The sequence below is a fragment of the Mustela nigripes genome, chromosome 7, assembly GCF_022355385.1.
Source record: "Mustela nigripes isolate SB6536 chromosome 7, MUSNIG.SB6536, whole genome shotgun sequence".
NCBI lineage: Eukaryota > Metazoa > Chordata > Mammalia > Carnivora > Mustelidae > Mustela > Mustela nigripes.
The window spans coordinates 23,519,383-23,531,620 of NC_081563.1; the positions used below are offsets into that span (position 1 = coordinate 23,519,383).

Genomic DNA, 12,238 nt, shown 5'->3' on the forward strand with positions numbered 1-12,238 from the left:
AGCAAGCGTCTGGCTTGTGTTTCTGAGGGTATCTCCTGCCCTCCAGCTCTTGGTTTTTGTGGGATGGGGGAAAACTTTGGCTCCTGTGGAGCAGGGCCCACCTGGTTTCACCACCACATCTGGTGGCCTTCTACTCTGTCCTCTTTTCTTGCTCTCTCCCCATGATGGCTGGTGCCTTTGCAGTCTCTACATCCCGATCCCACCCCCTCAATGCTCAGCTGGGTGGGTGAGAGGGTGACACCCCTCACCCCCCCACTTGGCTGAGTCCCACAGCCTCTCTGAGCTTTACATAAGGGGTGGGCTTCTCCAATTCTGGCTGTAAGATTAGACTTCCTTTTATTAGATTTTATCTCAGTAAAACCTCCCAGCTGATTGTGAGGCAGGACTGCGCAGGTTAGATCATCTTTACTATCTGGAGTGCCGTGATTTTCTGGTTCATTTCAGTTCCTGCTGAAACTAACATCAAGTCCAGGCTGTTTACTTCAAGAGTCTGCTGCGCACCTCAGCACATCTGGCTCTGCGAAGAGGCTAGGCAAGTCTTAAGAGTCCCCTTTCCTAAGTGGGGAAACTGAGTCAGGGCAGCGGAGTGACTTCCCTAAGGCTGGTAAGAGGGGTGTAGACCCAGCCCGTCAGACTGTAAAGCTGCTCCCTCCATCTCATGGAAGGGGAGCGCTGGAAGTGCCTCGGGGCCTCTTTCACAGATCAGCTCAGGTAAGGCTCAGTTTGTTAGTGGGTGCCACATGGTCGCCCCCATTGCCAGATGGGTCCCTGGCCTCCCTGGGGCTTCTCTGTAACTGCCGGGCATGGGAATCACAGGCCCTCCAGGGACTCACATCCCAACTCTCCAACCTGCTCTTCAAGGTCTTCTGTGCTCTTCTGTGCTCAGTTTCCTTTCTTGTCTCATCTCGCTCTGTCTCTCCGACAGCCCTTTGCTCGAGTCTCATTGGGTGTTGATTCCATGCCCTCTGGTTCTAGAACATGTGTGCATGGCCCCATCTTCTTCACCACATTGTTGGGTGTCTGTGTGTTGTCCCCACAGCCCTCATCGGGGCCTGGCTCCAGGAACATTCGTGAAAAGCCTGCACATGAGGTTACCTGCCTGCAGTAACCCCTAGAGTAATGCCCCCCACCCCCAGAGATCCATATCCTAATCCCCAAAACCTGTGAATATTACTTTATGTGATCAAAGGGACTTGGTGATGTGACCAAGATAAAGGTCTCTAGATGGGGAAAGTATCCGATTACCCAGGTGTGATCACAAGGGTTCTTCGAAGAAGGTGGCAAGAGAGTCACAGAAGCTGTACATGTGATCATGGGAGCAAGTCTGGAGAAATGTGAGGAAGGTGTCAGGAGCCGGCAGCTTCTAGAAGCATCTGGAACACAGGTAGCTTCTCGAAGTGGGAAAAGATGAGACAACTCTTTCTCCCTTGGAGCCTCCAGAAGGAGACGGCCCTGCTCCTTGAGCCACTGAAACTGATTTTGGGCTTCCACCCTTCAGAACCAGAAGAGAATAAATGGGTGTTGTTTTAAGCCACTAGGTTTCTGGTGGTCGGTCATAGCACGCCCAGGAGGTGAATACACCAGCTAATACTGATGCCAGCTGCAGCCATGGGCTCAGTCAGCTGAGGCCCTGTGTGGCTTTAGATGGACCACTCTGTTCCTTAGTTTGTTTTGTGTTTTGTGGTTCCCTGGGCTAGACATCTCTGCCTTTCCTCCCACACAGAAGGAGAAAGGCCACCCTCTCCATCCCCGTATCTTGAGACAGCTGGAGACAATGTTCCCTCCAAATCCCTTCCCCATCCAAGGGCAGGGGGCTTCACCACGGAAAGCCACCCCATCCCTCCAAGTTCCAAATACTCAGCTCCCAGGATCAAAATACAGAAGGAACGACAGGAGACACGATGCTCATTTTCAAGGGTAAAATGCCAAATTCATTTTAATGCTTTAATCCTGCATAGGACTTGTGAGTCCTGGCATCTCGAAAGCTGGGCAACACAGTGCTTCTAGGGAACTGGTGCCAGTCCCCAGAAAGTGCAGTCTCCCCACCCTGGCAGAGCTGGAGGAGGGGTGTGCTCCCTGAAGCTCTGACGGAGGCAGACTGGCTGGGGATGGCTGTAGTCTTGGTCCCCAGAAGCAGGGGCCCAGCAAGGACACCTGGTGTCCTACACCGCCCACCAGCTCCCTGCCGAGCACAGCGCCAGGCACTTCCTCCACTTGTGCACAAACCTTATAACCACCAGGACAGGGCGGCTCTGTCATTCCCACTTACGAGGGGGGAGTCCCAACTAAGGGAGGGCGAAGGGCAGTGCCAGGCATGTGGCCCCCAGCTGGGTGCGGCTCCTGAAGGCGGACTGCTGTGTCCTGCCTGCTGGCCACCCTGCCTGTCCTCTCTGCCCCTCCTTCAGCGCAAGGACATTTAGGATAATGAGAAAAAAATTCTCCTTGATCTTGCTTGGTGATTTCCCAAACCTTTTCTTCTTATGCCCTCTATGGGACCATTACATAATGAGGATCTTATTCCCCTCACTCCCAGCGCTACCGAAGACAACATGAGCGAAATAAAAAAAAAATCTGTGAAGTCCCTCCCGACCCAAATCGTGTCATGCTGGCTTCACACCTTTCAATCAGTCCTTCCGTTTCACTGCGTGTAGAACTGTGAGCACATACGTGCCACGTGAAGAGTTGCTTGTCATTCCCTGAATATGTCTCCTAGTTTCCTTTGCTTTCCTTCATTTGAAAAATATAGGTCTACTGTCAAAAGTTTGAAACCAGGGTACAAAGCAACAAAAACAATGCCCAGAATTCCACCGCCCAGAGGCCAGCATTTTTAATGTAGGTTTCTCAATAATGTTTTTGGCCGACGCTTTCCAAGTGTGTATAATTGTATCTTATGTATATAGGCCTTAAAATAATTAGGTTATATCACAAGGTTTTTCCAGGCTTTAAAAATTCCCCATTAAAAAAAAAAAAAATTCCCCGTAAGGACACTTTTGAACGGCTACGATCCTTTGTGATCGGTACCATCGTTTATCTAAACATTAGTCAAGGACTGTGTTGTTAGACTGTTTAGAAGAACACTTTGAAGAATATCTTTGAGCGTAAACCTTTGCCCGCATTTCAGATTATTTTCATAGGATAGATTCCCAGAAGTGGAATTACTGAATCAAAGAGTATAAACATTTTAAAGGCCCTTGATACATATTGCCAAATTGCTTTCTAGAAGTTAATCCAATTTCCACTCTCACCAGCTGTGTTCACACACACATACACCCCTCTTAACTACATCCTGGCCAACCCCAAGTATTATCATGGTTTTTATTTTTAACTCAAAGTATTTCCCTGCTGTTTTATTTGTATTTTTTTGATAGTTAGTGAGGCTGGATATTTTCCTGCATATTACTGGCTTTATTTTACCCTTTTTGGGACTTGCCCACTTCCTTTTGTCAGTGTATCTGTTGGGTTCTTCACATTTTCCTGTTGAAGTGTATAAGATAATTTTTTTTTAAAGATTTTTCTTCATTTATTCAACAGAGATCACAAGGAGGCAGAGAGGCAGGCAGAGAAAGAGTGGGAAGCAGGCTCCCTGCCGTGCAAAGAGCTTGACGCAGGCCTTGATCCCAGGACCCTGAGATCATGACCTGAGCTGAAGGCAGAGGCCTAACCCACCGAGCCACCCAGGTGCCCCTGTATAAGATTATTAATAAGGACGTGAGACATCTGGTTATATGTTTGAAGATTTCCCCCAGTATTCTATGTGCATTTTCATTCTACCTATAATGCATCTTGATACGTAGGAGTTGTAAACTTGTATGTCATCCAGAACTATCCACACCTTCCTTGGTGATCACTGTCTTTTATGCTTCCAGAGTTTCTTCCATGTGGGGCCAGTAGGCAATGTGTAGGTCGTTCTTAGTTGTCATAGGGTTGTCCTCCCCTTGCTAAGGCTGCCGCGGCATTTGGGAACAGCTTCTGCCAACTGCCCAGCTTGCAGCCATGGGCTCTAGACTTCCCGAGCTCCTCTGCGGCATTTTCATGGAGGGCCCCATTCACCCCCTTCCACAAACGGTCCTTTCTCTTGGACTTCTCGCTTGAACATGGCGGACATTCTGCTTCATGTTATATATAACTCGCTGTTTGTATGCCCGTCTTCCTCTGCAAACGGTAAGAGACTTGAAGAATATCAAATCTCGTCCACATGAGTCTCCAACAATGTCCTCCAGAGAGATCTCTCCACCCCAATATTAGAGAGTTGAAGTGAAACGATATATCATGGGTGGGCGGTGTCTTGCCTTTCTTTTATAGTGGAGATTACAAAGGTTTGAAGTGCTCACATGGCTCGCCCAGGGCTTTGACACCTTGTTCTCTGCCTTTTGTACTTTGTCTGTCTGTGGGGTCCCCCTGGGTGATGGGGGTTTTCAGGAGTGGTTGCTGCGGGTACTCAAAAGGGCAGGAAGTCAGTATCCCTCCCTTGCAACCATAAACCTCCACAAAGGAGGGGTCCAGTAGCTGGAAGGGAGGGCTGCTTTTACTCTCTGGAGGTCGCAGAGTTTATCCCCAGGAACTTTCTGCTGCACAGCTGCAACCCAGAGAAGCTGTCTCCTTCAGCCCTGCTTCTACCAACTTCTCCCTCCCTCCCTCCCCTGGCTGGAGACTTCCAGACTCCCTGGCACCCCCTCCTCCCCTGTACCAAGGGGAACTTTATGCCTGCGAGAGATTCAATTAGATGGACGCCTGGTACTCTGATCTCTACTGCCAGCCTAAACTCAAAACTAATGAGGCGCGACAGAAAACAACCGCTCTGTCTTCCCAAGTTCTTCTCTTTATGGGGCCCATAAATTCCAAGGAGGAAAGTACCCTTGGTGAACAGTTTTAATCAAGGGCCTGAGTTTCCTAACAGCATCCCCTCTGTGGCAGTGAAGTGGATGTCCCAGCTTGTGCAGTAGGATAACCTGAGGCCCTGGATGGTCAGAGCCAGCTCCAGACCATGAGAAAGGTGCTTCCTGCTGGCGCTTCCTAATCACTTCCGGCCACAGCGCCGGGGATACCTGGTAACTGCTGAAATGTCAAATGCCCTAGTCACAGAGAGATTGTGAAGAGTTAGGATCAACTCTGGGGAGAGCTGGTGCTTGAGGGTCTTTTGTTAATAAGGGTCATCCCTTCTGGGAATTTATTCATTACCTTCAAAAAGGCATTTCTTCCCAGAACAACATCTCAGGCACTGGGGGAGTAAACTGTCATGATTCCTTACCTTTGTGGAACATTTGAACACCTTACTATGTGCCTTCCTAATTCTTCTTTGCTCGAATCTCATAAACAAAGGGCAGAACATTTTTTATGATCCCCTTCTGATTAATCAAAAGATGGGGAATTTGAGAGATTAAATAATGTAGTGAGAAATGTTGTTTAAACAGTAAGGCGCAACAAAACGCAACTGGTTACTTGCGAGGTGCCTTGCCTGAGGTCTCAACAGCTAGCCAATAGCAGGGGAAGGGCCCAGAACCGGGTCACCTGGTCACCTGGTCCCAGGTGTGATCCCTCTCCCAGGAGGCAGATGACATTACCTCCTGGAGCAGCTCCCTGAGTGCCCAAGGGAGTCACTTGGGAAGTTAGAAATACTGTGGATGTTCTGGTTGGATCAGTGAAATTAGTCTCTCTGGAGAAGAAGCCCTTGGTTCTGGTGATGTTAGAAGCTTCATGGGTGATTCTCATAGGGTTGAGAACTACTTCCTCAGAGTGCAGGAGGATCTATGTGTGTTAGGTGGGTCCTGTTCCTCCATGGTTCTCCAGGGCCCCCTGGTAAAGAATGTATAACCTCAAATCCAACCACCAAGACCCCTTCCATCCTCAACATCCTGATTCTAGGGTGCCAGCAATGGCTGTTGGTGGCTCTATGTTCCTAGGTTGATTGGATAGAGTTGGTTCCATCTTTATTGACATTGAACCCTTAATGATTTTCTCCTGAAGCCTGCTGCCCTGCTCTGTCTCTCTACGGAGCCACTCACTTGCCTACAAGCTTCCCTTGGTTGTCTCATGTTGACTTTTCCTGTCTTGGTCATCTGTCATCGGCATCCTGGAACATCTCTCCTGAAACAACAAACAGCATGCCACCATTTGTCTGGCCTTTTATCTCCACTGTGGGTGTGGTAGAAATGAGTTTGGATCTGCACAGGAGATACATGGGCCCCGGGTCAGGTTACACGGGGCGCTCCTCTGCCCCACGGGAGACTTGGTGGGTTTGCTCTCCGGGAATGACTCCTTTTCCCTAATTGTGCATTCCAAACAGAAACCCACACCTGCTCTCCTCCTTCAGTCATGTCTTGGAGATTTGATGCTCTGAAATGGACACATCTCTCTTAACTCAAATTTCTTTTTAAAATGAATGTCAAATTTTAGGGCGCTTAATTAATTTTTAATTAAGGTGATTTATGCGGCATTAAAAAAGGCACATTTGTATCAGCTTTCAGGCCTCTCCCACCTGCTTGCTCTTGCCTAACCGATGCCACTCATTAAAGGGGGAAAAATTGAGTGCTGTGTCAGCGAGAAGGGGGGTCTTGCTTTTAAATTAAAGGGGAGAGGGAGGAGGCTGGCTTCCCGATGGTGGGGAGGTCAGGAGGGGGACTATAGCTAGAGCCTGGAGGCGGCACCCAGCTCCCACCTGCCGGTGGAAACTTTCATGTTTTCCAGGACGAGGAGAATCAAGTGCTCAAGGGGAAAGAAGCACAGAGATGTGAAAATGGATGGGGGTACGGTGAGGGTGTAGTCAGACAGAGTGCACAGACTAATAGCACCCCTCCGCCCATGCTCACGTTAATGGGGGTGTTGGAAGACCTGGAACTGTTAAGCCTGGCAGAGAACAGTCCTGCCGAGGGCTTCGGGCCTCGTAAATTGTAGCTGGACAACCTCGTTAAAGAATTGGCATCTTGGGTTCCTGCTCAAAAGGCAAACTGGGGAGGAAAGGGCCTGGGTATGGAGGGCCCCAGTGGGATGGATAAGAAATATGGTGCTGGGAGTCAGGAGAGCTGGTTGGGGGCCTGGATCTGTCACTAGGCCTCCGACTTTGTGGGCATATCGCTTCTCTGGGCCTCAGTTTCCTTGTTTGCAGACCTTCTACAGCCAGCCATTTTTACGTTTACCATGGGCTTAGCCCACTGCATCAAAGTCATATGAGCTTGGTAACCATCTTACTTCCTGGGCCTCACTGCAGACCTATAGAGTCAGAATATCTAGGAGTGAGACTCTGGAACCAGCATTTTCCACAAGCTCCCTGGGCAACAACTGGGATGCTAAAGTCGGAGAACCTCTTGTGTTGGAGACATAAATGGGTATTTAGTTCCTTCTCCCTTGGGAAGAATCCTGAGTCTCCTGACACCACCCACTCTCTCACCATGAAGACTTCCTCCTCGGTCCAGGGTTCTCAGAGTTCCCTTCACACCCAGATTCTGTCTCTGTTGTCCTCTAGCAGGCCCAACACCTCACTAGCTAGGAGTGCAGACTCTGACACAGTTTAGAGGGCCTTTCCCTTGTGTAAGTTGTGGCTGCTGTCTAGTCCACAGGGGTTTTGTGGGGACCGAGTGAAACTGGACCAGTAACACAGTAAGTGGGCTTCTTTTGAGCTAAGTTCACAGAGTATCCCAGGGAGGTGGGGAGAATTGGCCATAGAGGGTGCGGGGGAGAGGTCAACAAAGGGGTTGAACAGTCCCAGTCTTGGGGTCAGACAACACCTTTGGGGATCGCTCATCCCAGTAGAGGCAAACATCTACAGCGCAATGATAGAAACAAACCCGACAGTAACCTGCCAAACAAATCCAAACAAATCCAGCTATGAAAAAGAATGGCAATGATGAATTTTCAACATGATTTACTCTGGCCTCACCCCACCACTGGAGTTCACTTTCTGACCCCAGCTCCGTTAAGGTCAGAATCCTCCATCTTTGCTGCTTTCCATGGCATTCGAACCAAGTTGAGGCTTTGCCCAGCCGGCACAGCCCACATTTCCAGCTTCACCATGTTCCTTTACATCTTGAGCTAAACACCACGGCTTGTGGGTTCTTAAACAGGCAGCCATGGCTATGACCTCTGCGTAACTCCAGTCTGTTGTCTAGAATCATCTTCTTTGTCTGAGCAATTCCTCCTAACTCACATGTCACTTTCCCCAACTGCTTGTTCTTCTCCCTTGAAGAAAGACGTGTGCCTCCCTCTGGGGTACGCTGGTAAACGCTCCACACCTTTAACTGTGTATTCGCCTCCCCTACTGGGCGATTATGTCTACATTGTTAGTTTCTCTCACTAAATTCTAAATTCTTGGAGGCAGGGGGTCTGTCTTCCCTGTTTGATCTCCTGGAGAGTGCCTGGCACATAGTAAGCACTAATGAATATGTGGGGAAGGAGCGCAGAATAGATCACCAAGTTTGAGCAGAAGAAAGGGGCGAGGTGGAATTTCCTTGCATTCTGGAAATTGCTAATTCCTTTAGGTTACACCATAGACAACCCCCTGCCACCCACCTCTGTCTTCTGTTTATTGAACAACTAAGTCCAGAGCTTCTACTAGGAGCCTGGCACTGGGGTAAGGAGTAGTGACTAGAGGACAATGTGGGTGATTCTAGTTTGACAGGTGGGCTGCGTGAGTTCTCTCTGGGGAGGTGATATTTGAGCCGACCCCGAAGGGTATGAGAGAGTCAGCCACGTAGAAAAGCTCTGGAGGAGGAGGAGCCACTAAAGCTCCTGAGAGAGGATGGAGAGGATGCTTGTGATCTAGAAACAGAGCAAAGCCTAGTGTGGCTTGGAGGGTCACAGAGGATCGGGAGAGCCATGGGGAGGAAGGCAGCAGCCCAGTCAGGTAGGACCTTGGAGGTGGTGAAGGGGGTATGGATACTGCTTAGGGAGTTTAATCTCCCTAAGTCTCAAATTATTTGAAAACAATTTGATTCCTTTTTTTTTTTTTAAAGATCGTTCAGAGCGATTTGGAGAGGATGGCTTGGTGAGGCAACAGAGACCATGGCTGCCAGCTGATGCGACAGAGATATTGAAAGTTGGCTTCAAAGTCCCAAGTCCTCAGACAATGCCAGTCTCCATCCATATAAACCGGGAAAGAAGCACAAAAGTTCCTGGAGGCCAGCAGTAGGAAAGCTGACTGTGTTGTGTTTTCATGGCTGAGCTCTTTTAAGAAATTAAAAATTTTCTCATCCCTCTGCAGCCTCAACAGGCCCTTGATTTTGCTGCATGGCCCTTTCCCCAAGGTTTCTCTCTGCGACATTTATCTTCATTGCTTTGCCGAAAAGAGCCAGCAATAATTTTATTTTTAATATTATAAATGACCTCTGTGCACATTTACCATTAATCTCCCTGAAAAGCAGTGGTATTTAACCATGCTGCACCACAGCTCCCCATATAATATGTCGTTTTCTCCTCTTGTTTGTTCAGTAAACAATGAGCAATTCCAGGCACACCTTGGAGAATTAGCACTAATCACAAACACAAATTACAGCGACAACCGAGACCACAGGAGGGACAACGCAGATTGCGCGGCAGAGAGGGTTGCCTGCAACAGAGAGCAAAGGTGAGTGGGAATCCTGAGGACGGAGGGGTGAGGACAGCAGCACTGATGGGGAGAAGGGCCTCGTGGGGCAACAACTCCACTGGGGGGAGCTGGGTGGATTGGGCCCCTGGAAGAGAGGTGGGGGGCCATCTTGCTTCCATTCGACCCATGGAAGTGGTGGTGGAGGGGATGGATGCTTGATGGAGAGACAGGAGAGCCATTGGGTGTGGAGGTAGATATCAATTGCAGCAATAACAGCTACCACCCTCACACTCTATCTAGTGCCTGTCCTAGGTACTATCTTTACAGCTTTATATACCAGGACCCAAGGATTGTAAAAACATTCCCAAGGTCACAGAGGCAGGATTTTATGTCTACTTGACTCCAAAGCCCACGCTCTTCATCAGTATGCTAGACTCGCCAGGTGGAGAGGCCACGTTAGAAGCCCCAGGGACACACAGGAGGGAGGATCATGGACTGCAAGCTAGTGGGGTCCTGCATGGACTGTAGCCAGCGAGAGGATGTGTGCGATTGGCTGGGGAGCCAGGCTGGGCAGGCGAGCTGGCAGGCTCGGAGAGCCGTAGAGGGGGAGAGAGAGAGGCTGGCTGGGATTCGGGACTGGATTCTAGTTCCTCAAAGGGCTGGGAATACCTTTTTAGGGAGATGATATACCCACGCAGATGCTAAGCCAGGGTCTAGACACGAGGGGAAGAAAAGATGAGACCTGACTATCAGGATTCATGGCTTGTCTCCTGGGTCAGGCAAGAATCTCTGTCGGGGGTGGTTGGGGCCACATACCTAAGGAAAGGTATTTTGTAAACCACGGAATGCTAGCAAATCATTAAGATTTGTTTTTTTTTTTTTAATTTTTTTAATTAAACCACCTGACATTCATACAGGATCTCACCAAAATCGTAAGAGGCTCACTCCCTCACCTCCCTGTCTTTACTGAAATGTTAACTTCTCAGTGAGGTGTTCCCTGGTGACCTTATTTAAAATCTCTCCCCTGCTCCCACCCTAGACACTTCCTACGTCCCGTCTCTGCTGTGTTGTTTCTCCTTCTACTTACAATGGGGCAGTGGACACTTTCCGTATTAGCTCCCTTATTGCTGGTCTCTCCCCCACCCACACTAAGGGGATAGAACCCCCAGTTCCTAGAACACTGCCTGGCCTACAGTGGGTGGTTCATAAATGTTTCTTGAAAGAACAGGTAAATAGATGTTTTTAATAAGCCATTTTTGACAATAGATTCGAAAGTGGGATTTCTGTTTTATTCACAGTTTACGACTGGTATTTCAGAGAAAAGGCCTTTCACTGAAGAGGACCTCCATGGAGGCCCACCTCCCATGGCTATATATGTACACACTTGGGATTTGTCCGCATAAAAAGCAAATCAAGTAGAGGCTCATGGAAGTGGCTGTGGCCTTCTCTGCCACAGGCTGCCACCCCCTTCGGGACGATGGCTGCATATGCGTAAGCATGTTGGAGCACGGGAACTGGGGAGGTAAGGAAGCTGGGGCAGGCACAGGCTTCCAGGAGCACCACACACAGAGGGGAGAAGTGCCAGCCAATTCACAGTGAGGAGTAAGACTCTCAGAAAGTACTTTCGATTCCAGACTCCAAACGAGGAAGGAGGCTAGGACCAGGCCCCCAGCTCTCAGTGTTGTGTGGATGGGCCACTTCTGGGCAGAGTCAAGAGGAAAGTCGGTGTCCTTGGAGGACACTGTGTTATTTAGTTTGATTTTTCTTAGTTTGATTTTGTTATTTAGTTATTTAGTTTGATATGCAGAAATCTAGAAGGGGGATAAAGTCTCCTATGACAAGATCAAGGTCATTTGCTCTGGCTAGGAGTCAAGATTCTCTTTGTATTTTTTAGTGTTTAGTTCTTTTGTAAGATCCTCATCTTAGAGTCAGACCTCAGAACCAGGACACTGAGAGAAACCTAGTGAAGGAGGAAAGCTTGGTGACAGGCAGGGAGGGAGGATGAGAAGTAATTAGAAGATGAACTAATAAGCCGTGACTACTACTGTGTATCAGCCTTTTTTGTGTGTATCATCTTTCACCTGTTCCTTAAACGAACACAACTGAAATACATAAGAAGGGAGCGATTTAGAATGGTAAGTATAAAAAAAAAAAAAGGAAAATATCAAGTGGTGGCAAGATATGGAGAAGGAATGTAAACTCTCATACTCTCTTGGCAGGAATGGAAAATGGAGCAGCTGCTGCAGAAAACAGTATGGCGGTTGCTCAAAAAATCAAAAATAAAGTCACCGTATGAGTCAGCAATTACTTCTGGGTATAAACATATCTAAAACGTTGAGAGCGGGGTTTCGGAAAAATGTTTGTACACTCATGTTCATAGTAGCATTGGTTACAATAGCCAGAACTAACCAAAATGTTCATCAGCAGATGCCTGGATAAGCAAAGTGTGGTTTATACACACAATACAATATCACTGAGCCTTCTGAAGGGAGAAGATCCTGATACCTGCTACAACATGGGTGAACCCTGAGAACATCATGCTAAGTAAAATCAACCAGTTACAAAAAGGCAAATACTGGGGATGCCTGGGTGGCCTAGTCAGTGAAGCCTCTGCCCTTGGCTCACGTCATGATCTTGGGGCACTGGGATTGGGCCCCCAAATTGGGCTCCCTTCTCAGTGGGGGGTCTGTTTTTCCCTCTACCCTGTCCCTCCTTGCCCCA

General features: G+C 48.6%; 1 protein-coding gene across 1 annotated transcript in view; it reads right to left on the reverse strand.

The window, feature by feature from the left end:
• ALK (ALK receptor tyrosine kinase) overlaps window positions 1–12,238 on the reverse strand; it is a 673,357-nt gene that overhangs the window by 123,532 nt on the left and 537,587 nt on the right. The gene's annotated exons all lie outside the window — the stretch shown is intronic.